This window comes from Vombatus ursinus, unplaced genomic scaffold (genome assembly GCF_900497805.2).
Source record: "Vombatus ursinus unplaced genomic scaffold, bare-nosed wombat genome assembly UNPS02014770.1, whole genome shotgun sequence".
In the NCBI taxonomy this organism is placed as follows: domain Eukaryota; kingdom Metazoa; phylum Chordata; class Mammalia; order Diprotodontia; family Vombatidae; genus Vombatus; species Vombatus ursinus.
The window spans coordinates 14,539,432-14,566,725 of NW_020954548.1; the positions used below are offsets into that span (position 1 = coordinate 14,539,432).

The following is a 27,294-nucleotide window of genomic DNA, read 5'->3' on the forward strand; positions in this document are numbered from 1 at the left end:
GGGGGGGGGGTGCCTTGTTTTTCCGTGTTAGGCGATGAGGAAAGGGGAGCATTTGGGGGACAAGAATCCCGAGGGAGGAGAGTCCTGTCTCCCCTGTCTCCCCTTCCTCCCCCCTCTCCAAGCTGCCCTCTCTGGGGTCACTCGCCGCCCTGGTCCAGCTTGCCCTTGGCCTGAGAAGCGCAGTGACAGCGAGTCCCCAGACACACTCGGATGCAGGAGGAGGAGGCGGCGGCGGCAGCAGCGGCGGATGGAGGAAGGGAAGGAGAGGAGGCAGGCTGGCTGGAGAGCCGTTCCCACCTCTTCCTTGCCCCGTTCATGCCGTCTTCCTTGGCTTAGGAGAAACCTCATGAGTGTGAGGAAAAGGAGGTCAGTGTAAGGGATACACCCCGACTCATACTCACTTCCTTTTTCGTGCTTCTGTCTGAGCAGCTTCAGGGCCGGCACTCCAGACCTGTTGATTTATTTACTTATTTCTTCCCGCATTTGGCAGTTGAGGGAGAAGGTACAATTCGTAATAAAAGTTGTGATAGACTAAGAAAACCATTGGGATTTTGCAGATCGCTGGCTTAGTTTCCAGTGATGGGATGACTAAACAGGAGGAAGCAGGTTTAATAATAAACACAGCTTGAGGTTTTATTGTGCTTTAAAGGTTGCAAAACACTTTAGGGCACATCATTTCATTTGAGCTTCATAACCCTGTGAGGTTGGCAGTACAAGTATTATTAGTTCTATTTTATGAGGATACCTGAGGATATTAATAAGGATACCTGAGACTCAGAATTTAAGCAATTCCCTCATAGCTGTATAACTACAAAGTGACAAGAGATGGGGAGCTTCCTGACTGCATGTCTAACATTTTATTCACTATGGTATTTTAAGCCCTGTTTAGCTTTGAATCTCATATTTAGGCTTATTAGGGCCTAAATGTGGAACATGCAAAGAATTAGATGAGTAGGGGGAGAAATCTCCACTCTCTCCTTTCTGTTTCCCCAAATAAAAATTGCCAGCAAAACAGAGGAAATAACCTAGAAAATGCCTCCCACAATAGTAAGGGCTTAATAAATACTTGTTGATTGATTGATTAATAATAATAACTGGCATTTATATATAGCTCATTAAAGTTTGATACTCAGTCCTTGCACCTTTGTTGTTCAGTCAGTGTTTGACTATTTGACCCCATTTGGAGTTTTCTTGGCAAAGATGCTAGAGTGGTTTGCCATTTCCTTCTCCAGCTCATTTTATAGATGAGGAAATTGAGGCAAACAGGGTTAAGTGACTTGTCCAGGATCACACAGCTAATAAGTGTCTACAGGCTAGATTTAGGCTCTTTAACCTCCTAGCTGCCCTTTCCTTGCACCTAGTAAGCATTTAATAAATGTTTGTTGACTAACTCCTCATAACAGCCCTGTAAGGTAGGTGCTATTATTATCCTCATTTTGATGTGTTGGAGAGCTTTCTAGCCTGAACCTACCTTTCAAGAGTACTTTTAATTACATTGCCCAGTAATCTAGGAATGCCAAAATTGTAATCATATAGCCTTGTGATTAATTGAACCTCTTCATTGCTTATGAAACTTGTAAACCACACATAAAGGCAAAAGATGAAACAAATTATTTAAATGGATTCTTTATTGCCATTCAAGTCTGTATTTAGGAATTACAACCTTTTTTATTATTCATAGCTTTTGGGTATCTTTTTGATATAACCTTGGGCTAGCAAGTTCCCTCTATACCTTGATTAGTTTTTCTCTTCAGTTAGGGTGATAACTACTTAACTTCCTCCCTGGGCTACTATGAGAAATGACATAGTGTTGGATAGATAGATCCTTGGGAGGAAGATACTTTGGGAAATAGGGAAGAATATATCTTTTTAAATGAGCATTCATGATCCTTATAACTTGATTTGTTTAACCTCCTCTAGTATCTGAAGAATAGCTTTCTTTTTCTCTTTTACTGTGGCCTACTTTCCCATTTAATATTTACAACTTTTTTTCTTCATAGGTTGATTTCTTCTAGTGTTTTCTTAAGATATCTACATTATCATTTTCATTATCTTCCTTCTTTCCATCAGAAAAATATATTGAATATCTAATCACTCCTGGCAATATGTTAGGATAAAGAGAATTACAGAAATTATCTTTGCCCTCTGGAAGTTAGAATCTATGAAAGGCTGAACTAATTTTATATGACCACATAAAGGACATACAGACAAAAGATTAAAACAAAATATTGCAAAACAGTGAAAATATTTGAAGAATATGCAGTTCAAGAGCAAATATGTAGGGAGTAAGGGCTACTTAGGTGCACAGTTGGGATGAAGGATAGGGTTAATGACCAGTGGAATTCTAAATCCATAGAGAAAAAAGTGAATTTCCCTAATTCTTACTCATTTAAAGTAATGGGAGTAAGTTTGAGAAGATGTATAAACAAAATACACAAAAGGCCAGAAATTTCATTTTAGTCATTTATATTCCTTTTTTTGTCAGTTATTTTTGCCAGCAGGGAGCTAAAGTAACTTACTTGAGCTTGACCACTTTTTCTTTTCCTTTCCTACTATTTTTGGAGATACTTCCTTGCCTTTTCACATAACAGTGACTAGCCTAGCAGAATGAACTGGAAAGAAGAGAAGGGTCTGGATACTCCACAGACTGAGTTGTCAGTCCTTGAATAAAAGCTGATGGTACAAAGTGATTTCAGGCCTTCTGTGCTTTTAGATTAGTGTTTCTAAAACTTTTAAAAGTCAGTGACATTATTTGTGAACATTTCCTCCCTAAGTTCAGCTATCCAGTTTACCCAGCCATCCCTCCATCTATACCAGGGGTTCTTAACATTTTCTGTGTCAGGGACCCCTTTGGCAGTCTGGTAAAGCCCTTTTCTGAAGTGTTTTCAAATGAAGAAAATACTAAACTTCAGTTAGCGGTTAGTGAAAATAAAGATGTAATTTTTTTTCCATCTCGTTTATGTACTCCCCAAAATCTAGCCATGGTCTTTGGAGATCTGTGGATCCCCAGTTAAGATATCCGGTTGTCTACTTCACATCTCCCACTGTTTCCTCAACCCCTGCCTCGCCCCAGACATTTCCTCCACAATAATTTTTATCAATTGCCTACCTAGTCATTGTTCAGTGTGAGGAAATCTTTGTGGCTATGACATTCTAACTTCAAGATTAGCTAAGGCACAGGATCTCTGTTGGGGAGATAGTGTTCTTGGTGAGTTTCTAAATTGGGGAACAGAAAGGGTAGGTTTAAAAGTAGGGAAGAAGAAAGTATGTCCTTGAGCACTGCATGACTTCTTCACTGGATTGAATTCAATGAACATTTAAAGAAGCCTCTAACAGTTCTTCAGTAATTGCTATAGAAGTAAAAGAAATAATTTCTCACTTAACCCCAGTTGCCACACACACACAAAAAAATAATTTCTGCCCTCAAGTAACTCCTAATTTAGTTGGAGAGAAAAAGATAGGTACATGAAACATCTAGGGAATAGTTCTAAGGTCATAGAATGGAGACCTGTACCTGAATAAACTGTTAAGGCCTGTTTGTGGAGAAAGGCCCCTTTGCAAATGGGCAGAAGAGTTCTCTCCTTTGTTCCTGTTGATGGGTCATAGTATATGTGAGTGTTAATGAAAAATTATTATGCTACTGTAAATTTTTGGAAAGGTTTTCAAACTTTTTTCCTGATTACATGTTGTCTTTTTTAATTGGGAAGTTATTAGGGCAAATGATTTTGGAATTTTCTGATGTGGTACCTGGCTTGAGACAATGGAGTGTATTAAAATTGTCAATACTGGAATGGATAAACTGACATTAGTATTTTTCTTCTAGGGGTTTGGAGTGGAAGTGGGGATTCAGGAAGGTAAAGGGTGAAGAAAGGCCTCTGTGATTCAAACCAGGTTTTGTTTTAGAAAGTTGACAAATCTAATCCTGGTTTGGATGAGACTTTTTTTCCTACTTAGCTTAATTAAGCTTATATAAAATTGAATAGAACAGGTTAAAAATACCATAAAATTAACCCTCGTAACTTAATTTTCCTGTTGAGAGGGGAAGTATGTAAACTGATGTTTGTAAATTTATAAGTTACTAATAGAAAAACAAATAAATTTAGCAACAGCATCAGCTGAGGCCCAGATTAGCAAACTTGCCTTTCTTGCCATATTTGGTGCTTTAATTAAACTCTCTTGAAATCTTACCCATTTTTTTTAAGGCAATTGGGGTTAAGTGACTTGCCCAGGGTCACAGCTAGTAAGTGTCAAATGTTTGATCTGAGGCCGAATTTGAATTTAGGTCCTCCTGACTTCAGAGCCGGTGCTCTATCCACTTCGCCACCTAGTTGCCCCAAAATCCTACCCGTTCTTAAAGGCCCAGCTCAAATGTCACCTCTTACGGAGTATGCTGTGATAGAAATTTTGATCGCTCTAGGGTCTGGAGATCATATATTTAGAGCAGGAAGAGATCTTAGAGATCATCTAGTCGAATAATCTCAGTTCACAGATGAGGAAACTAAGGCCCATAGATGTTGAGTGACAAGATCACTCAGAAATTAAGTAGTGGAGGTGGATCTTGAATCCCATCAAACTCCGAAGTCAGTAGTCTTTCCACTGAGTCATGACTTGGGTTTGAATCTCCAGTATTTTACTTATTATTTGGGGAAGTAATTTATTCCCTCTAGGCCTCAGTTACCTTATCTATAAAATGAGGGAATTGGATTAGAACACAAGCTTTTAACTTTTTACCATGTTCCTCTTAGTATATTAAGTAAATATCAGTCTTCTTTCATTGTGTGTTAGCATTCCTGCCTTCTAGATCTTCCTGCACTTGCTTGCATGATGACTAGATTACTCTGCCTACCCTCTGTTTGGTGAGAAAGGTGTCTCCTTTTGTCTCATTCATTGTCTCATTTTCTGTTCTCCTAGTATTTTTTTTTTTTTTTTTTGTGGTTGTTTTAACCAGACCGGTGATTTCTTTAGTGTAGGAAGTGCTCAGGGAGGAATTTACTCCTCCAATGAAGACCTGTACCTTCTTTGAATTTTATAGTTCTTAGAGAGTCTCCTTGCAGGTGATGAGAAGTGATGTGACTGGCCTAATGGTCATATATAGAAGTAGCATGTTTCAGAAGCAGGACTTAAGTGTAGGTCCTATTAGCTCATAGCTCAGCTCCTTGTCAGCTGTGACATGCTACTCCTCATCATTGGTTTTTAAAATTTATTCTTGCGTTCAACTACCATTTAGTGATCTTTTCATTAATATTGTCATTGTATATTTATTTTTTGGTTCTGAGTATTTGGCACTGTAATCGATTCATACAAATCTTTCCATGTTTCTCTGAATCCTTCATATTTCTCATTTCTTATTCAACAGTAATATACCATTACATTAATTTTCCCTAATTTTTTCAGTCTTTCCTCACTAGATGGGCACCCATTTTGTTTCTAGGTCTTAGTAATCACAAGAAGTGTTGCCTTAATATTTTGGTGTATATATATATATATATATATATATATTTATTTTATTTCTGAATTCAACCTCTTAGGGGTCTTAAGGTATGGATAGTTAGTCATTTGTATAATTACAAATTTATTTTCATAATGATTAGGTCATTTCAGCTCTGCCAAAAATGTGGGTCTGTCTTCCTATATGGGTCCATAGATTTTAAAACTATTTTACTAGAAAGGGGACATGTAATTGTCAGGACTTGTCTTAACTAGGACAAAGTCAAGAGAGCAGGGAACATGTAACTTTACTTGTGATTCGCGTATTTCTATCTCTCTCTCTCTCTCTCTCTCTCTCCCTCCCTCTCTCTCTCTGTGAAGTATACCTAGTGTGAAGTAATCAGAATAGATTCTAGTGGGTTTTTTTTTTCACCTTTGAACTTCTGAAATTTTAAAGTGATGATTTTGCAAATTACACTGGAATATTTAGAAAAAACAGACATTTCAGGAATTACCTGTTTCATTTTTTTCATCACACAGTCTCTTATACTCTGCACCTGAAATATGGCTTTATCTAGAATGCCTCATTTTTCTGTGACAGTGACTGGATTCTTCTTTTAAAAAAAATTGTATTAGTATCTTTTGCTGTTATCTCACCTACATTTTTCACTGTGTTCCCCCTGCTCTCCTCCTCCCAAAGAGCCATTCATTGGGAAAAAAAAGTTTAGTGAAGCTAACCAACCCAGTGAAAAAGTCTGAAATTTTATTGTGTTCTGCAACTATAGTACCTCATGTCTGCCAAGAAGTAAGAGGCACCTTCCCAAATCTCTTTTTTAGAGCCAGGATTGGTAATTATAATTGGACAGCACTCAATTTGGATTGTTTTATTGTTGATTTTCCTATTTATATTATTGTAGTCATTGTGTGCATTGTTTTTCTGGTTCTATTTACTTTACTTTGCATTAGTTCACATAAATCTTACCATGTTTTGCTTATATTCATTATATTAATAGTTTATTACCATTGTGATAGTCCATTTCATTCCATTACTAACTGTGGGAGTTCTCCAGGGCTCCCCAAGGCCACTTTTTATTCTATGTTACTTCACTTCATGATCTCATCATTTCTCATGGGTTCAATTATCATCTCGAAGCATATGATTCCCTGATCTATGTATCTAGCTCTAATCTTTCTCCTTTCCAGCTGCCTCTTGGACATCTTACTGGACATCTTTAACTGGATGTTCTGCAGGTAATCTCAAAGTCATGTGTCCAAACCAGAATTTGTTATCTTTTTTCCCCCAAGTTCTTTCCCATCTTTAAACTTCCCTATTACTGTTCTCTCAGTCATTTGTGTTGTTAACCTCAGTGTTATCCTCACATCTCACTCTCACCCCATATATCTCATCTGTTGCAAAATCTTGTCCTTTCTACCTTTATAATATCTCCAGTATATTCCCTTCTCTCCACTCATACAATCATAACCTTGGTTCCACCCTGTTGACCTCTTTTCTGGACTACTGCTATAACCTTCTAACTCGTCTTCTTGCTTCAGTTCTCTTGCTACTTCAGTCCATATATCCTCTACTCAATGAAGATGATTTATATTTTATATTTTTTCTTTTTTAAAAATATTTTTACTCATTTTGTTAAATATTTCCCAATTATATGTAAAATTTTTTAACAATCTTTTTTTAAAATTGAGTTTCAAATTTTCTTCTTTCCTCTTGTCTCTCCTCCCCCCCGTAATAAGGTAAGCAGTTTGCTATCAGTAATGCATGTGAAGTCATATAAAACATTTTTCCATATTAGCCATATTGCAAAAGAAAACACAGACAAAAAAACCCAAGAAAAAGAAAGTTAAAAAATTATGCTTCAATCTATATTCAGAGTCCATCAGTTTTCTTTCTGAGGTGGAGAGCATTTTTCATCATTGGTTCTTTGGAATCATCTTGGATCATTGTTCATTGGGGTATCTAAGTCTGTCACATTTGATCATCCTTAGCTATATTGCTAAGTGTATAATATTGTGTATAATAGTCTTCTTATTCTGCTCATTTCACTTTGCATCAGTTCATATAAGTCTCCTCAGGTTTTTCTGAAACCAGAGGATGATTTTTCTACAGCAAGAAAGCATGGCTATGGCATATCCACCCCTCCTCCTCCTTGATCAAAGAGCCCCAGTGCCTCCATTTTCCTCCAGGGTCAGATAAAAACCCTTTGACATTTAAACCTATTCATAATCTGGCTCCTTTCTACCTATTCTCCCTTTTCCTATTTTTTTGCCTTTCATGACCTGCTTGCTGTTACTTTACTGTGCTATTCCATTTCCCTATCTGTGCCCTTTCTCGGGCTGTCCCAGATGCCTGTCAATACTTTTTTACTTTCCTTGGCTTTTAAGACTCAGCTCAGAGCTCACCTTCTGAAGGAGGCCTCCCCCCATGTCTCCAGCTGCTAATGCTTCCCCTATCTGATTACCTTCCATCTAGTCTGTATGCATCCCGTAGGTACTTAGTTGTTTACATATTTCTTCCCCTTGCCCCCTTTAGAATGAATACTTCTTGAGGGCAGATACTTTTTTTTTTTCCCACTTTGTATTTCCAGCACTTAGTTCCGTGCTCGGCACATGATATAACAACAACAACAACAACATCACATAAAATAATAATAACATTAATCATAGCTAGCTTTTACATAGCACTTTAAGGTTTGCAAAAGCACTTTACGTATATTAACTCACTGATCCTCACAACAGCCGGATGGGGTAGGTCCTATCATATCCATCACACAGCTAGTAAGAGTTTGAGGTGAAATTCGTACTTGAGTCTTCCTGATTTCAAGTCCTCTGCTACTCTATCTGTACTCTTTATAGTGGTTGACTGACTGACTGACATTTATGTATCCCAATTTGTTTAGCCGTTCCCTGACATCTGCTTTTTTCCAGTTCTATGGTGTTACAAAAAATTCTGCTATAAATATACCATGTCAGTAAATCATACCTTTTGAGTATGGCCCCGTATGCTATGTGTCCCTCATCATTCCTACCTAGTTCAGTTCAGAGAGGCTTATAACCAGGGCATTTGTTATCTGGTGATGATATTTTTTTAATCACAGCAGGTGGGGATCTGTTAGCATTACTTGGGGGCATACCCAAAGCAGTGCAATGAGCTTTTTTAGAATATTGACTTTTAAGAACTTTTTAGAAAGTCAGAAGTTAACAGCCACATTACATCAATAGTCTTTTCTCTACAACCATTTCCTTACAGAACAGTCTTATCCCATAGCATTTTGATTCTATTAGACTATGACACATGTATTCTACCAAAAACAAAATTGGAACTACATTCCCCCCCCCCCCAAAAAAAACCCCAAACAACCTGAACCCAACAACTCACCGAACAAATAAAAGGACCTCCTCATTTCTGCCTGTTTGTATAGAGGAAATAAGGTGGGAAACTCATACCTTTATCTGGAATTACTTAGTATTTTACTATGCAAAATCAACTTAAAATTTTTCCGGGCTTTGAAAATTCTCTTTTAAAACATATTTAAAGGGGCAGCTAGGTGGTGCAGTGGATAGAGCACCAGCCCTGAGGTCAGGAGGACCTGAGTTCAAATCCGGCCTCAGACGCTTGACATTTACTAGCTATGTGACCCTGGATAAGCCACTTAACTACGTTGCCTAGCCAAAGCAAAAAACCAAAAAAACCCAAAACATTTAAATAATGTGCTTCTGTAGTTAGAATATGCTTTATTGATTGGTCTTTGTTTATGTCTGATTATGTCAGTTCCCTGCTCAAAACCTTTATTGGCTCCCTGTTGCCTACTGAATCAAGTCCAAACTTCTTAGCTTAGCTTAGCTCTTCATGTGGCCTATGTATGCATCAGGCAAACAGGTCTATTTGCTGTTTCCCAAGAATAACTATACTTTTTAATTTGTTTACAAAGCTTCTTTCTACCCTTCCTTCTCCCCCATTCCTTTGCTGGCCAGTCTGTCCCAATTGTAATCTTATAGAAGAGCCAGCTCAAATGTGAAATAGCAAGGAGAACAGTATTACTGATTTGAAAAGTATGCACTGGTGTTTAATCACTAGTATATTGCTTGCCTTATCAAGGGATAGGGGAAGGATGGAGAGATTTTAGAGCTCAAAATTTAAAAAAAGGTTAAACATTTTTTACATGTAACTGGGAAATATTTAATGAAATAAAAAATATTTTTTAAAAAAGTATGTGGTGGGCAGTAAAGTGTAAGAAAGGTAGGGGCAGGGCAATGAAACATATTGAACACCAAACAAGATTTTGTATTTGATCCTGGATGTGATAGGGAGCCACTGGAATTTAGAGTATGGAATGATCTGGCCTGACCTGTATGTTAGGAAAACCACTTTGGTGACTGAATGGACAGTGGACTGGAGTGGAGAGAGACTTGTGCCAGGGTGGACAACCAGTAGACTGTTGCAGTAGTCTAGGTGTGAGGTGATGAGGTGCTCCAGGGTGGTGGAAGTATAAGAGGAGAGAAGGGGTTATATTCAAGATATGTTGCTAAGATGAAATCCACAGGTCTTAGCAAGAGATTGAATATGGAGGGTGAAAGATAGTGAGGAAGGAGTCAAGGATGACACTAGGTTGTAAGTCTGAGATATTAGAAGGATGGTTGTACCCTCAACAGTACTAAGGGAAGGGAGGAGGAGGGTAGAGGATTTGGGGAAAAGATGAGTTCAGTTTTGCACATGTTGAATTTAAGATATCTATTGGACATCCAGTTAGAAATGTCTGAAGGGCAGTTGGAGATGAGAGACTGGAGGTCAGCAGAGATGTTGGGGCAGGAAAGGTAAATTTGAAAATCATCAGCATAAAGTAATTAAATCCATGAGAGCTGAAGAGTGTATAGTACAGTGGGAGAAGAGAAGAAGGCCTAGGCCAGAGTCTTGTAAGACATCCATCATTAGTAGGCATGACTAGTAGTCATCAGTAGACATTAGTAGAAGATCCAGCAAAGGAGACTGAGAAGGATTGGTCAAATAGGTTGGCAAATCAGGAAGGAGTGGTGTTCCAAAAGCCTAGAGAGAAGAGAGTGATTGGCAATGCCAAAAGCTGCAAAGAGGTCAAGAAAAATGAAGATTGAGAAAAGACCATTTCTCAAGCTGTCCTGATGAAGGTAGGAGTTTGTGGTACCATTGTCTAGACTAGTAGGTGTTTCATGTACCTGTGAACCAAGTGCTTGGGCATGAAAGTGAGCAGACAAATTTCTGCTTTCCGATTCCTAGAGATGGTCTTATCATTTTATTATTTTTGATTTTTTTCTAATAAAAGTCATCATGGGAGTTTCATTTTGTCTTTTTACAGTCACTTCTTGATGAACTGTGTTATTGTGGGGGAAAGCAATCCAAAACATTGGAGTATCAAAATATCTTTGATTTTTGGCATTGGGATGACTATCTTACATTTGAATATAGGTGGGTCTAGTAATAAGGTGAGCAGTGATATTAGGAGCAGCCAGAGATTTGCCTAGTTTTTCCTTCTGCCTTCTTGCTCAAAACGCTTGTATGTTTCCCATATTTTGTGCTGGAGATAATCTAATTTCTCATACTGATGTACCGGACAAGTATAGGATAGGTAAGCTGCTGGAGATTGGTATTTGTTATGTTGATCCTCACCTTCTTCCCCCACCCCTCCCTGTACGAGTTAGGGAAGGTTATTTGACTCAGAAGAGTTTCTAGTTCTGTGTGTTACCGGGAAGTAAATATTAAAAAAAAGATAGAAATTGATAAATTTTCTAAACTAGTCTGCTTTTTTATGTTTGAACTTACAAATAGTAGAGGTGAATTGGTTCCTACTTCAGATAAAGATTGGACTAGGTGACTTCCATGATACTTTCCAACTCAGACTCTGTGCCTGACTTCCCCCTATGTTCAAGCTAGAGGAAGGTAGAATTCAGCTAAATATAAAGAATTTCCTAACAATTAGAGCTGTCTAAAAATGGAACGTGCTTGCCTGAAGGAGGTAGTGAATTATCCATCACTGAAGGAATTCAAAGAAAAACTTAATGGCTTTTTGTCTGTAATGTTGTAAAGAACTTTCCTGCTTCAGTGGTGTGTGTGGGTGGGTGTGTGTGTTTGTGTGTAGGATTCAATTCAATTTGGCTAGCGTTTTTTGAGTACCTACTGTGTGCCAAGTATTGAGGAAGCGAGAAAAATTTTGTCCCTGTCAGTGATTCTGAGGGCCATTCCATTTCTGAGCCTGGCAGTGAAAGGTCCTTCAAAATAGGACTCTATTCTGCCTTTCTGATCTTACCTCACACTCCTCACTGAATTACCCCATGTGCCAAACAGAATGGACAAAGCTCTTGGATCTTCCTTGACAGCTTAGCATGATGTCTTGTGCAGCATAGGCACTTAATAACAACTTTTTGGAGGAGAACTTTGTTATATAATTGAATGAATGACTCAGAAAACTGGTTTATCAGTAGGAATATCTTGGAGGACACTATAGGTAGACTGTGGGTTGGGACTTGTTGTTTGTCCTTCATTCTTGAAGAGGACTAGTGACATCAGGAAGGGGATGTCATGACTTGCCAGTGAATTGGATTTAAATGAGGGAGGGCTATCTAAAGGCACCAGCCTCACTCTCTCCTTCAGAGCCATCTGGGCCCAGTGGTGAGTATAGATCACAATGACTAGAGATGGCCCGGGATGCTCTGGGAGACTTGGCCTTTTTTAGCTAAGGTCTTTTTCCTGGGTCTCAGTTCATCTGAGGTACTGCCCAATTCAGTGATAAAGGCTAGGTAAGAAATGAGGCAAAAAACAACCTCTTTTACCTAGTTAAAAAAAAATCAATCTGGGAGGGGAAGGCCCTTAGGGTTTCTGACCAAAACAGAAACAATTGCTATTTACACTCACCCTGAGCCATCAGATCCAAACAATGACCAAGTGAGACTGGGTCTGAGACCTGTTGTTGGCCCATTAGTGAGAGCCAGTGATTTGGGTTTAAGCCATGGTTCTTAAAAAAGATATCTAGCCTGTAAACCCAAAGATATCTTGTGAGGTTTCAGCTATCAAAATTTATATTCCTTTGGGTAGAGCACCCGCAGGTAAGGTTGTGGTTCCTTATGTGGACAGAGAGGAGGGAGAGGGGAGAGAGGGCTGGGCTGAATAAGAGGAAGAGAGCAATATGCATTACTTTTGGGCAGTATTTTAGTTTAAATAACTACAAGATTCTCCCTAAAAGGAAGACCTGCCGTTTTAACACCTGTAGTCTTCTGGTTGATAAGAGACAGTGTTCATAGTGGATAAACTTCTGGACTTGGATTTGGGAAGACCAGGGTTCAAGTCCCACCTCGGATACTTACTACTAGTGTGACCATGGAAAATTTATTTAATTTGTGTGCCTCAAGCAGTTCTCTTTGATCTGCTGTCAACCCCAGAGTTCAGTCCAAGAAAAACAAACAGAATTAGTTGTATGCCTGTTTTATTTCTCTCAAGCTGGCCGCATGTATGTGGAGCTGCAGTCAGAACTGAGCTTGCTTTGGGGTTGAGCTGTACAGATCATCAAGACAGAAAGAAACTGCAAAGCTGGGTGGAAATGGCTGTGTTGTGGCCCAATCAGGCATTGCCACATTTCCTTGGGTTCATTTTCCAAAGAGGGGCCATTTCACAGAGATCATGAGATGCCTACATGGAACAAGGAAGAGAGTCAGGGTGAAAAGTCCCCAAGGTCCTGGAACTAGGATGCTTGTGTTAGTTCTGTCTGTTAGAGCTGGTACAAACTGGCTTAAGTCAGTTCTGTGGTCGCTGGCACAGCAGAGGGATTTCTAGGTTCAGCAGGCAAACACTGCAGAGGATCTTTGGTATGTCAAGCTCAAAGGATGCTTATGAGGTCTGCCTCCTGATTGGCTGATTCTGATTGTCAGTTCAGTCTGGCCTCCTCTGGATAGTAAGGGAGCTCAAGCAAATCAAGGTGGTTGATAAAGTCATTAACCATTCAATTTCCACACAGTAAGGCATAAACTATCCTTATTTGTCTTTGTGGAAGGAGGTCCTATGTTGGGAGTTTTTCTTGAGAATTCACAGATCCTTACAGATTTGTGAATTTTTCCAATGATGCTGTATAGCTGTGAATCAAATTTTTGAGCCATCAGAGTCTTACTAGAAATCAAGAGAATATTACTAGGAGTCTACCAAGGAGTTAAAATTGTGGGAAATGGATATACAAATGCAGGATATAAATAAATTGTAACATATTCCCATTGACAAACTGCACTCTAGAATTGGTGTAAAAGATAACAAAGACATATATATATATACACACACACACACACATATCTGTGTGTATATACACGTGTATACATATATACACACATATGTGTGTGTGTATATATTGTGAACATATATGTTTGTGTCCATACACACATATATGTGAGAGACTGGAAAAGGAAGTGGTTTGTGTAGCCAGGGGTAGGGATAAATAGCTCACATATTGTACTCATATCCTTGTAATGTTTTTATTTAAACATTTTAAAATTTATTTTCATTTTTTAACATTCATTTTAAAAATTTTGAGTTCTGAATTCTCTCCCTCCCTCCCAGCCATTCCCCCACCCATTGTAAAGGCAAACAATATAGTAATGTTGAGAGCCTTAGAAGTCTCCTTGCTCATTGGACAGGAGGTATTGTGATCTTCACTGTTGCAGAGTACCCACCTCAATGAGATTACAGATCCATTGAAGTTTTGAAGTATGTAAGTGGTTTAAATCACCAAGTTTTTATTTGGGGAGCTTGGTGAAGAGAGTGAAGTAAAATGCTGTCTTATTCCTGGAGTTTGGATTTAACTATAATTTTTGTAGGAATCCACAAAGAAACACATCATATACTTAAAGAAGCCAAGTGCTATATCTGTATTTGCCTCAAGTTGATAATTGTGTGAGAACTTTAAGAAATACCTTCTGCTTTATCGAGTCAGTTACTAAATGAAAAAGATGGACTGATTAGTTGTATGGAAAAGGCCTGATATCAACTACTGGGAAACAATGAAGTAAGATACAATAACTCATTTTGTTTTCTGAATTCCTATCTATGCTTAAGTGTCTGAATAGGCTGTGTGTAGGAGTTCTTAATCTTTCTTGTGTCATGGACCCCTTAGATAGACTGGTGAAGTCTTTGGACTCCTTAGAATAATGGTTAAAACAAAATCCAGAGGATTACAAAGGAAACCAATTGTACTCCATAATGGTTAACAAAATATTAAGAAAAAAACAAACCTACTTCATGGACCCTAGGTTACGAATCCTTGTTTTTTGTGACCTAAAGCAGTGCTTCACAACCTTTTTCTGTCAACGTACCCTTTGGCTTTTAGTGAATCTTCTGTACACCCTATTAAATTTGAAGGGAAATAAATTCTAGAGGGACATATGAACACAAGAATTAAAATAGGATTGGGATAGAAACTGGACCTGTGATTAGCATGGAAAACTCCCTGGTGAGGAAACTCCCAGTACAGTTTGGCACTTTCGTTGCTATGCATGGTCTTCTAGAGCTACCTATAACGCTGAGAGGTTAAGTGATTTGCTATTATGTTTTAGAGGTGAGACTTGAACTTGAATACTGGTTTTTGAGGCCAGTTTTCAAATTTCTGTGTCATGCTCCCTCACAGAAATAAAAGAGTAATTTTTCCATAAGGAAAGTTATTTAGTACAAAACGTTATTGATTACCAAGTCTAACCCATGCCCCTACACAAATAGCTTGACAAGCTTCTCCTTTCTCCTGCCATCTGGTTTTATGTGTACCCCAGATTGGGAACCCCTGATCTATAGTGGTGGTATATATCAATTTAATAAATGGCATGAGATAGAATAGGTTTTTTCCCTTCTTCCCTGCCCCCACCCTCAAATGATTAATGTTGAGTTCTTGGGGGAAGCTTATTTTCAGAGCTTAGTCTTTAACAATATGAATGTGCTTGTTGAAATGGGATCAGTTTTTATTTTCTCAAACATCCTGAAGGATTAGGTTTCTCAGCATGCATAGTCTTTAACAACCCATGTTACAGACCCTCCTCATGTTTTGTGGTTTTTTTTTTTTTTTTTTTAGCATAGGATATTATAAGAGATTATGTGTAGCCTGGGTGGTGAGTATTTGGAAACTTGATGCTTTTTCACATGAAATAGCTGGAGAAGAGTAAAGAATATTTCCTTATGTAAAGTTATAAAAAGTTTTTCAAAGTGTGCTTACATCTGTTTTCTTGCTTTTTTTTTGGTTATATAATGCTAGCTATCATTGTTTTTATTGTGCTACAAGAAATGACAAAATGGACAGTTTCAGGGGTCTTTTCTTACTTTATCCTCATAATAGTCTTGGTATTATTTTCCTTATTCACTAATGAAGAAACTGAGCTTTAGGCACATTGTGATTGCCCAGAACTAACTTATGGCAGAGTCAGCAACTGGAACCCAGGCTGCCTACCTCCTAGGCCTGTTATTTTTCCACTGGATTAGATCAGTATTTCCTAACTTTTTTACTTTTGGGGGGCTATGGAATTTATTGTAACAGGCTCCAAATTCATGTAGACACCAGACAGTGCCATTTTGATCTGTACCTCGCTCCAGTAAAATATGCGATATGTATAATGGTTTGTGTATTGATGCTTTTATATTTTTGGTGCTTCATTTATGCCTAATAGGAAAAAAAATAATCTTCACACAAAAGCATCCAGCTGACCTTTTGGCTACATTATCATTCTGGATGCCCAGATCTGTTTTACAAAGCTGTAAAATGCTGGATTCTACTTCCCACAGAAGATGTTTGTGAAAAAGAATTTTCTGGCTTGTTGCATTGAAATTTGAATGCCAGAACAGACTGCTTGTGGAACTAGATTGATTTAAGGTTGAAACTTTCATTGCTTCAATTAGACTTCCAATTTCTAGAAGCTATAGAATCATACTGGTTAGCTCATTGAATGACCCATTAATATGTAAGTGGGTGCACCTTCTGTAACCTGAATAAATGATATTTTGCCTATTAGCTTTTTTTCAAATTTATATGGTTGCTATTGTGATTCATGAAATTCAGCCAGTATGGTAGAATAGTTCTTTGTGTGAAGTGGTCCTTGAATGTTTCTGATATTGACTAGGAGTCTTTTGTATGAAAAGACTGGGGAATATTGTATTAGACCTTTGATTCTAATAACTTGTTGAGACACTTCCCCAAAATAACTAGAGAAAAGTAGCTTGTTTTAATCACTCACTTTTGAAGAATGCTTTCTCAGTTCAATAAATTCATCAAACCGTTTGTTAAGTACCTACTGTATGCAAGGCACTGTGCTAGGACTGGGGATATAGAGACAAAAATGAATGATCACTTCCCTCAAGGAGCTTATACTGGGGAGTTGGGACACAGTACAAATACAGATAAGTATATTCACCAAATAATACAAAGCACTAACAGATGGGAGAATCAGGAAAAGTTAAAATGAGGAGAGTGGACTAGATGACTCCTAAGGTCCCTTCCAGATAGAAATTGTGGTATTTTTCTGACTCAGTATATAACCAGGTATCGTTAGGTTGGTCTACAGTGCTGCCCCTTACCTGTTTCTGGCTTATCCTGGGTTCGTTGCTCTGGGAGTGCCTGTCTCCTCGGTAGAGGAGCTGGGCTTCCAGTGCTTTCATTCCTCCTCCCAGCCCCTTAAGATTCCTGAGAAACAATTCTATTTTTTGGCTTGAGTCTAAGGGGGCTCTTCTAATGGGAGGACGAAGTAAAAAGGTGTTCCAAGTACAAACATGAATCAGGTATGGAAAGTCAGTTTTATTCTTACACGGAAAAGAGAATGCTAAGCAATAAACAATTATAGAAAGGCTGCAATCAGCTGAGTGGTTAGTATGTAAGGCTTGTAGAGACATTTGTAGCCAGACTGCTTATAAGCTCTTTTTCATTTTACATTTCTCTAACCCCGAGTACAACTTAATGATGAGTGGGTGCCTTCCTCTCTGTCTTTCTCTCTATCTGTGAATGAGTCATTCCTTCTTGTCCAGTCTGCCTCTTCACACTTTCTGCCACAACTGTTCTGGTGGCTAATGATGCTGATGCTTGGGGAAGAAGTGGACCCGTCCCAGGTAACCTAAAAGGTCATGAGTTAATGGCTTTTGGCTTGGTGTGGGAAAGGACAGCTTTCTGGAGCCAACTCTCTGGAGTTCAGGGACATCTTTACATTTCAGGGCCAGAATGAAGGAGAGATTTGAGAGACAGACATTGGCCCGCTAGTATATCCATGGAATCCTGCCTCAGCAGCCAGTTAAATGAGTCCTCATGGCTAACAGAGAGCAGTCAGAGGTTATCTGACCTTGCTCAGAAATGGGGGACAGTGGGAAGGGCCCCCTAAAATATATGTCCAGGAATAGGCTTACCCCACTCTTTCAAGAAACTGACTGGAGTGGCCACTGTATTCACTAAAGGGAGTGAAGGAGGGGGCCCTGCATTATTAATAACTAGCATTACATAGTACTTGAAGGTTTTGCAAAGTGCTTTACAGATGTCAACTCACTTTATTTTTACATCTCTGGGAGGCAAGTGCTATTATTCTCATTTTACAGTTGGGGAAACTGAAGCCCTGAGAAGTTAAGTGAGTTGTTAAGGGTCACAAAGCTAGTAGGTATCTGAGGCAGGATTTGAACTGAGGTCTTCTTGATTTCAGGACCATATTGTATCTACTGTGCCACTTAGCTGCATTATGATTATTGGATCATGGTTGGAGGGGCTCTTATGAGGCATCCAGTCCAATCCCCTCCTTTTATAGATGAGACTGAGACCCACAGAAATTTAAGTGATTTGCCTGTGGTCACTTAATACAGTTATCCCTTACACATCACAGGGGTTAGAGGTATAGTGCCCCTGCACTCTGGAAAATCCACATAAAATTTTTTGGCCCTCCTTTCCTACCAGAGAAGTCTGAATTTTTTCTTTTTATTTTATGAGATGTTTACAGTACCTTATTGTAAAATGTGGGTTGATATTATACATTTCTGAGTTTCTAAACTTTTTCTGTGTCATCTGTTGACCTTTGCATGTTGTCTGCAGTTTCCACAAAACTCCCCAAAAGTTCACATTTAATTTCTTATGCCAGCCCACAATATATTGAAACTGTGAAAGGAAAGTCGCAATGGGGTAGCATAGCTCTGATTCAAAAACAGGTTCTTAGATTCCAAATGCTATGCCCATTGTACTGTGCTGCTTTAATCTTTTGATTCATTGTAGGTGATGTGTTGTAAAGCTGTCCTTTGAAGGGAAAATAGGGTTGCTAAGAGGTAGAAGTGAGAAGAGTGCATTTCAGATATTGGAAGCAGTCTATACAAATGTGTGAAGGTGGGACATAGAAAAGGTTGTAGGGAATGGAGATTAGGTTAGTTTAGCTGGAAATGGAGAGTTGAGTGAAGAGGAATAATATGAAATAAGATAGGAAAAGTATGTGGAAGCCATATTTTGGAAGACTTTTAAATGCCATGCTGAGGCCTTTGTATTTTAAGAGTCAATGTAGTAAGCCACCAAAAGAATTTTTTTTAAATAGGAAAAACTTTTGTTAGGTATGGTTCTGAATGTTTTTCTGTGGAGTTCCCCTCCTCAGCTTAAAAAAATGAAGGAGTTAAGAATTAAATGACATAAAGTTCAGATTCAGCCCCTCATTGTAATATTTATTCTCATTGATTGTTAGCCAGTCAGGGTTGATTGTCACCCCAGATCACTCCTCTTCCAAAAGGATGCATAAACTCTGAGCAGATGCCATGGCTTTGTCCTAACAGCGAGACAGCCAAATGACCATCCTTTTTATTAAAATCCTGGCATTATTTAATAAAGTGATTATATTACCCTGAAATTATATCTCTTGAATCTTTTTAATCATCAGAAGAGGCTACAGAACTTGTAAGGAGTTTTGTTTGAGTATTTGTTAGGAAGTATTTGTGATGTTAAGACAATATATTAATGAATTAAAAAAATGAAGGGTACCACACATTTAAAAAAAACAGTCATATAAAATTTAGTGAAGTATAATTTTAAATTGTTTTACAGAATAGTTGGACCAGTTTACAATTCCAATTACCCAGGAGTCTTATATCATGTAATGTTTTAGAAAAATCTGTGTATGTGTGGTTTTGAGGTTAAAAGTTAATATTAATGGTAATAGTGACATCTGGTGGTTCCTTTATAATTTTGGTAATTTTAAACTCATTTTTTTTGCCTAGAAGTTGTAGGAAATTCCAGTAAAGCATTGTGTGAACTAGTAATTTCTCAGCATTCAAAATACTTGTATCACTCAGACTCTGAAAAGCAGATGGCGTATCTAAAAATTAATGCTTCCTGACTAGATTTTATTTTTATCTTTATCTGTAGTGAGCAGTTCCCTTTATCAGTGGTCATTTTATATTTTTTGTTTCCTAGAAATTGCATCTGTAAGAAATCTGAGTTAATATAGCACTAAATTTTAAAAAAAATTTGGGCATGAAAAATAGGGAAAAACAAGCATATTAGGAAAATGGATTTTATTCTTTTGTTTCCCAAAGATAAACATAGAAAATCTTGATATTTCTGCTTACAGACAGTGCTTGTGGAAGTTCAAATGATAACTCTTAACTGGTCCTTCTTGATTCTATTACTTATTAATTAAATATTTACTGAGTATCTAAGGCTATGTGTAATATAATGCATTTTCCTTCTACCTTTCAGAAAAGAGAGGATGAATGATTGAAAGTTGGTAGTTAATGTTTCTGAGATGTTGGGAGAAGGGAAATGTAAAGATTGTTTTGCAAGTGGGAGAAATATTTCCAGGATGGATTCTTGTCTGTAGCAGACCCAGGACTAGGCTTATGATGGTTAAGGACTTTTACCGAGTGCTCTGCCTCTCTTTTATTTTTAAGATCCAGACATACACTAGTAATTTTATTAATGTAGGGAGCTCCTGATGGGGAAACTCTTTATCGTTTCAGAGCTGCAACTGTTCTGCAGTTTCATTGTCTAATTGCCTGAAGTTGGTTCTTTATCCACTAGGCGACATTGACCTCTGTGTTTTAAGGTGATACATAGGAAAGAGAGGAGGGAATAAGACAATTGTGAGACTAGAGAGACTAGTGGACAGTTTGGGAACTGTGAAGAAAATGATTTCATGTAACAGGCATACATACACCAATAGAGAAAAGGGCTCATTTTCCTATAATGCCATGGGCCTGAGGAGGCAGAATTTTCTGAGAGGAAACAACACGAGTTTAGAGTCAAAAAGACCATGGTTCATATCCTGCTTATTTCTTATTCTTACTCACTTCCTTGAGTGACTTTGGACACTAGCCCTCAGTTTCATCATCTGTAAGATGAGGGGCTAGAGATGAGGTTGTGTAGATAGCCTTAGATTCTTTACAATTCTAAATTTATGACATGCGTCTCTATGGCACATACATGCACACAAACATATAGACTAGTGAATTCTTCTATATGTTATCTGTTCAGTTGAATACAATTTGGACAATGGATATTTTTCATAACTTTTCTTTTTCTCCTGTGTGTTTAGTTGGGTCAAACTCATTTGAATGATTATGGATCTCATTTAGGAGGCTTTGCAATGTTCTGGGGCACGGTGGGGTCAGCACAATGTCATTTACAAACAAGCATGTCTGAAGGCCCTTCCCATCTGTAAGGAATAACATGAAAGCCTCTTCCCATCTAATCCCCTCATTCAGGATAGTCTTGATATTGTGGAGGTGGTTCTCATGAAATGGCCTCCAGTGAGTCTCCCCCCCCCCCATATACAATTACCCTCCACACAATTGCCAAGGTAATATTCCTAAAGCAAAGGTCTGACTGGTGTTTCAATGGCTCCCTATTACCTTGAGATAAAATACAAATTCTTTTGTTTAGCATTTAAAGACCTTCATAATTGGTTCTAATTTGTGCTTTCCTGGTGAGTTAACCTTACTCCTGAAAACCCTTTTCCTTAACCAAACTAACCTACTTGTTCCCTACAGATAACACTGCATCTCTTATCTCTATCTTCTTGCATAGGCCTTCCAGCACATCTGGAATGTTCCCCCTCCTCTCTTTTACCTATTTAAATATATAATTTAGCCTTTCTAGAGTAAGCTCATTAAATACCTATGTCACTGAGGCCTTTACCAAATCTCCCAGTTATTAGTGCTCTTCCAAGTTTGTATTCACTTTTTATGTATTTTGTGTTTACTTAAATGTGTTGTATTGTTCCCTTTGCGTTTCCATCTTTAAATTCCCTAAGGATGATTTTGCTTAGTGGCATCTCTTGCCAAACTTTCTCTAAACAGTGTTTTTCCTCTAGTGCTATTTTACGAAGCAGTAATGATAATAATTTTTTGTCATTCTTCAAAGAGTTTTATGTATCAGTTTATATTTTAAGCTGGTTTTGACCTTGGCGCTAACATATCTTTCCATGTGGTAAGTAAGTCGGATACTTGCAAATTATGACTAATTTGCCTTTTTTTGGCAAATTGGTCTTTCTATTTTGGTAATTAATTTATGAAATTCTTATAAACGGTGTTGATGTTTTTTCTTCTATCCATTTCCCATATTTGGCCTCAGTAATGAAAAACAGATCAGATTGGAGTTTTAATTTCAAGCCACATATTTTTCTTCTAGTTTTGGATTCAATTGGATCTTTGTTCTAACAAGTCTGTGGTTTCAACTGTACAAAGAAATGTGAAATAATTCATTAAAATGAATATTTACTGGAATGCAATTAATTTTTCAAAAAATATTTTTGGAGATCTTTTAGTGTAGGTCCTTCTGATCCTTCTCTTAAAGAAAACTTTAGTGATATATAGATGTAGAACTTTTGTATGCTGTAGAAGCTTTTTGGCTCCTCTTCCGTCTTACTCCAGCATTGTATTTTCCTTCATGCTTTTCACCATCTTTACCTGTTCAACTTTGGCATTGAAGTCACTGAAGTCAACACATACGTTGATTTAATTTGGAGGTTCTTATCAAGTTGTTTATGAAAATTTTCAATTTCATATGGTGCAACAGATAGTTATGCATAAATTGTGATTATTTTTATGGTGGTCTTGGTGAAAGTATTTACCATAAACAATGTGATATGAGTTAACCCAATGCCCTGTGAAATGTTTATCGTTGCCAATTTTTCAAGTTTGTTTGAGTCTCTCAAGAGAGCCTTTGAACCATCCTTTCATTTAGCTGCGTTTTATTTATAACTAGAATATCAAGATTAAGATGATTCTTTTCCCCACTAGTATATGTGCTTTTTGGTCATTGGACAAGGATGCCTCATTAGGATTTTCAATAGGTAAGTTTATAGATGTTCTAAAAAAAATTGTGTGAGTATTTAGTGCCCTTTGCTTCTGCCTCTCTACCGTTATCCTTGCAGAGATAGAAGGGGACTGAACAGAACTGAGAATCATTTTACATTTTCCTTTTTTTTTTTTTTTTTTTTTTGGTGAGGCAGTTGGGGTTAAGTGACTTTACCAGAGTCACACAGCTAGTGAGTGTTATGTGTCTGAGGCTAGATTTGAATTCAGGTTCTCTTGACTCCATAGCCAGTGCTCTATCCACTGTGCCACCTTGCTGCCCCCTGCATTTTTCTTTGTTTCGTGGTCCACCTACTTATCATGAGCTTCTCCATGTTTAGCTAGTCTGTTTCTCGGACAACAGGCATGTTCTGTTTCTGGGATCATGCTAGAAACCTTTCTAGACTGATAGAACTTGCAGGAGCTTATGCTTTGGTGGCATCCCTTCAAAAATTCAGGGTCTCCTCTTAGCTGTTATGAGGCATCAGTAGGACTTTGTGAAGGATACACAGGTTATAATCCCAAAAATAATGTATGTGTCTACAGAGTTGATAGGCTCTATATAAATGGAAATAGACATGCATTAGAACATATGATCTAGGGCTGAAACGTAACTTAGATGATACTCAAGTTACTGGTGACCGCTAATATAAAGGTTGTTTCTTCCTTATCATCTTTGTGGACTTATCCAAAACATTCAGTTCTATGAATCACCACTTCTCCACATCTTACGTTTGGTTTCTAGGACAATGTTACTGCCTGATTTTCTTCCTGTCTCTTTTGCTGTTTCTAAAGTGGCTCTGAAGTTTTTTCATTACTCTTGTTTCCTATAAAAATCATACAGAAAACTTGTCTTATGTCGCTGCCATATTAATATGGGAATCTATTAATATAGCAATTATTTGCTATAATCTGTTAACATTAGTGATTTTGTTACCCTTTGCCTACTCATAGAAAATGTAGAACTAGGGCAGAGAGTAAATGCCTTCAACCCTAGGATTAATGTGCAGCCTTATTTATTAGCACCTTTCTCTTCTAGGACCACGAGATTTAGAGCTGGAAGGGATCTTAAAGGTAATCAAGTTCACTTCTGCCTACTCCCCTCTGTTTTACAGTTGAAGAAACTGAGTCCTGTAGAAATTGTGACTTGCCCAAAGTTATATAATTAGTAATAGAACCCTGGTCCTCTGACTCCAAATCCAGTGTTTTTGCTTTTTCTTTCGTTTCATAGTGCTGTATCTTTTCTGGTTTGTTCTTAATCAACAGGCATTTATTAATTGCCTACTGTGTCAGGCCAAGCCTGATGATTTTGTTGACCTTCTCAGACTTGGGTCTTTGCTTGTATGTCTGAACCTGTGGTACCTCTCTGTTGCTACTTCCTAGACCAGGGGTGGGAAAGTTCTGGCCTTGAGGCCACATGTGGCTCTCTAGGTCCTAAAGTGTGTCCCTTTGGTTGAATCCAAACTTAACAGATCAACTCTCCTTAATAAAAGTATTATTCTGTAAAACTTGGATTCAGTCAAAAGGCTGTACCCAAGGACATAGAAGGCCACATGTGGCCTTGAGGCTGCGGGTTTCTCACCCCTGTCCTAGACAATCTTTTCTGGCTAACTATCATTTGCTGCTCTATATTAACCAAATCACCTGACTTAAAGCCATTCCCAACCATTATCTGACAGCTTTCTCCTCCATAAGGGTCCTGTTCTCTCTTGATTTGTCTGTTGCCGGCTGTACATATTTCAGTGTGATAACTTCCATGGATGATAAAAATACCCTAGGGGCTCAGTCTTTAGTCTTATTGTTTCTAAATATACAGCAGAACACCAAGCATGGATTCAATTACCACTAATTCTGTAGAAAAGAAACCGTAAATTTATCAGTTATGGTTCTGCTTTTACTTGCCATTGCTAATCTTTGGTGAATTTATGTTGCTTTTATTAGTCACAGCTGGTGTTGTCTAAAGAGCACTAAACATGGAGTTAGGAGACAGTTGGTTCAAATCCTGACTCCTGACATCAGTTATGTGATCCTGGGTAAGTTACCTTACCTCCATGAGGCTTAGTGTCCTCATTTACATAATAGAGGTAATTCTTGACCAACTGCCTTTCAGGTTGCTGTGGGGAAAGTGCTTTATATATGTGAATAGTTAATAGTTCTTAGTTCCAGTTAATAATAGTTTTTATCTGTTTTTGATTTTTATCTGACTTGGTTCCCTAGTAAGACCTGTCTCCTACTGCCATGTCCCTTGATATTTTTAAAGATTACCAGATGGAATCAAACTGGAATCTATCTCTAATTAACAAATTATCCTGTATAGTAGCTCTCAAATTGGCCCCTAATTTGTTAACTAGTTTTTCCTGTTATTTGTTAGCTGTTTGTGACGTTCAAAGATGCTGTCCTGTACATCAAATTCTCTTCCTCAGTTAAGTTCTGTATGGCATTATCAATGCCAACACCTTTTTAGATTGCTCTATCCCCAGTTCCTGCTTAGTACTGTGAAAAGAGATCTGTGAATGTAGCTTATATGGCCCTGTTCCAGTCTGTTGGACAGTGTTATCCATTCCTCTGGTGTGTTAAGGGTGAAAATTTAGAGTAATTTTCACTTGTGGTATGCTTTGACTCCAGTAATCTAATCCACTGCCAAGTCTCTTTCTTCCTTTTTATCTTTTAGTGCTAGAAGTAGCCTGATGAGATGGTTGCAGGAAGAGCTGTTTTTGGTTCTGTAGTAGGTTGTTAGTGTAGTGATGAAGTTGAAGGGGAAGAGCCGGAAAATTTGAAAGGAAAAGCAGCAGGATTTGGCAGTAGGCAAAAGGATGTTGTTTTGCAGCATTAGGAAAGAAAAGCTTGCTCTTGAAACCAAGAATGATTGTGCTGAATTGGGACTCCTTGGTATTCATGGAAAGTTATGTCCTGTGGTCAACACAGGTATTGATTATGGGTTCAGTCACCTAGGATAATAGATCCTGTTTAGAGCTCGAAGAGCTCTCAGAGGTGATCTAGTCCAACACTTTCTTTTTATAGATGAGAAAACAGACTCAGGGAGGTTAAGTACCTTGCTCAAACTAACACCAGAGAGTAGGTATCAAATGCAGGGTTTGAACTAAGGTTCTGTAACTTTACAGCTTTTTCCACTGGGCCACACTGAATTAGTTGGTGGCAAGTCACTTTAACTTGATGGAACAAAATGATGCCTAAATTTTTCAGATTTTAAAGTTGTTCATTTCATATTAATTCAGGGGATGAATAGTTTACATTTTTTGGTCTAGTTCTAAAGTGCATATAAGATTTTTTTTTACCTCTTGGAAACAATAACTTACAAAATTTATGTGAAGGTGTACATTTTCCCCAAGTTCATCCTGGAAAATTACAACTCTTCAAATATTTCTTATGCTTTTTTTTGCAGTTATTTACATATGGACCTTATAAAACCCTAGTTCCTATTACATGGAATAGTTTAATTTGGCTGTAAATATTAAAACAATGTCTTGGATGTTGACCAAATGAAGTAAGTAATTACAGATTTCTGAAGCAAGCAGATTACATCCAGAGCAGGAGAGAGACCCTGAAGTCTTTGCTTCAGTGAATCTGGCTGTGTCTTGCCCCCCAGGTAGGAGAATAGATGAGTTTGTCCTGTTTGTGGGTTTGTTTTTGTTTTTTTTTTTTTGGCCTGTCTGGTTTCACCTGATATTCCTAAGCTGAAATAGCATCAAATGCTTGGTTTCTTTTTATTCTATGAATTTGGTAAACTTGTAAAATTAGGTGTGGCATTCCAGAATCTATGACTCATTGTGAGGTTGGTAAAGGATAATATGTCTTGCAAATATAGTACCTGTAATATTAAAAAGCATAATATTTAAAAGTAAAGTTTACTTAATTGTGGTAAATTGCCGTTACTAGCCAGAAAAACTGCCAAGTTACTACAAATCAATCATGAGTGATCTCATTGTTTTCTTAGGTAATTTTAGAATATGCTATAGTTTACATGGAGTTTTGTTGTTATGGAATAACAAAACCTTATTAGTCATATTAACTGATTATTCCAGTGACCTATTTCCAGTTATTTGCTCCTTCTCGTGTAGTGGATAGAGAGCTTGCCTGGAAGCCAGGATGACCTGGTTTCAAGACCTGTTTCTGATATATGCTATCTGTGTGACCTTGGGCAAATAAGTCACTGAAACTTCAGTGTTTTAAGAATTCTTCTAAGACCATAGATTGCAGAGAAGGTGTTGATATGAAGTGGTAGACAGAGTTTTCTCTTATGGAAATTTCTTTTATCAATGAAATCAAAGGTTTAGTCCCTAAACCTATTCTTGTGGCTACCTAATTTCAAATAGATGTCATCACTCCTATTTTTAAAAAATTAATTAATTTCTTTTTAGTTTTCAACATTCACTTCCATAAGCTTTTGTGTTTTAAATTTTCTTCCCCTTCTGCACGCTCCCCCACCAGACAGCATGCAATCTGATATAGGCTTTACATATACATTCTTATTAAACATATTTTCATATTAGTCATGTTGTTAAGAATTAGAACGAATGGAAGGAACCAGGAGAAAGTGAAAACAGAACAAA

At 37.8% G+C, this 27,294-nt stretch overlaps 1 protein-coding gene across 2 annotated transcripts in view; it reads left to right on the forward strand.

Moving 5' to 3' along the window:
* TTC39B (tetratricopeptide repeat domain 39B) overlaps positions 1-27,294 on the forward strand; it is a 133,283-nt gene that overhangs the window by 865 nt on the left and 105,124 nt on the right. The window lies entirely within an intron of this gene.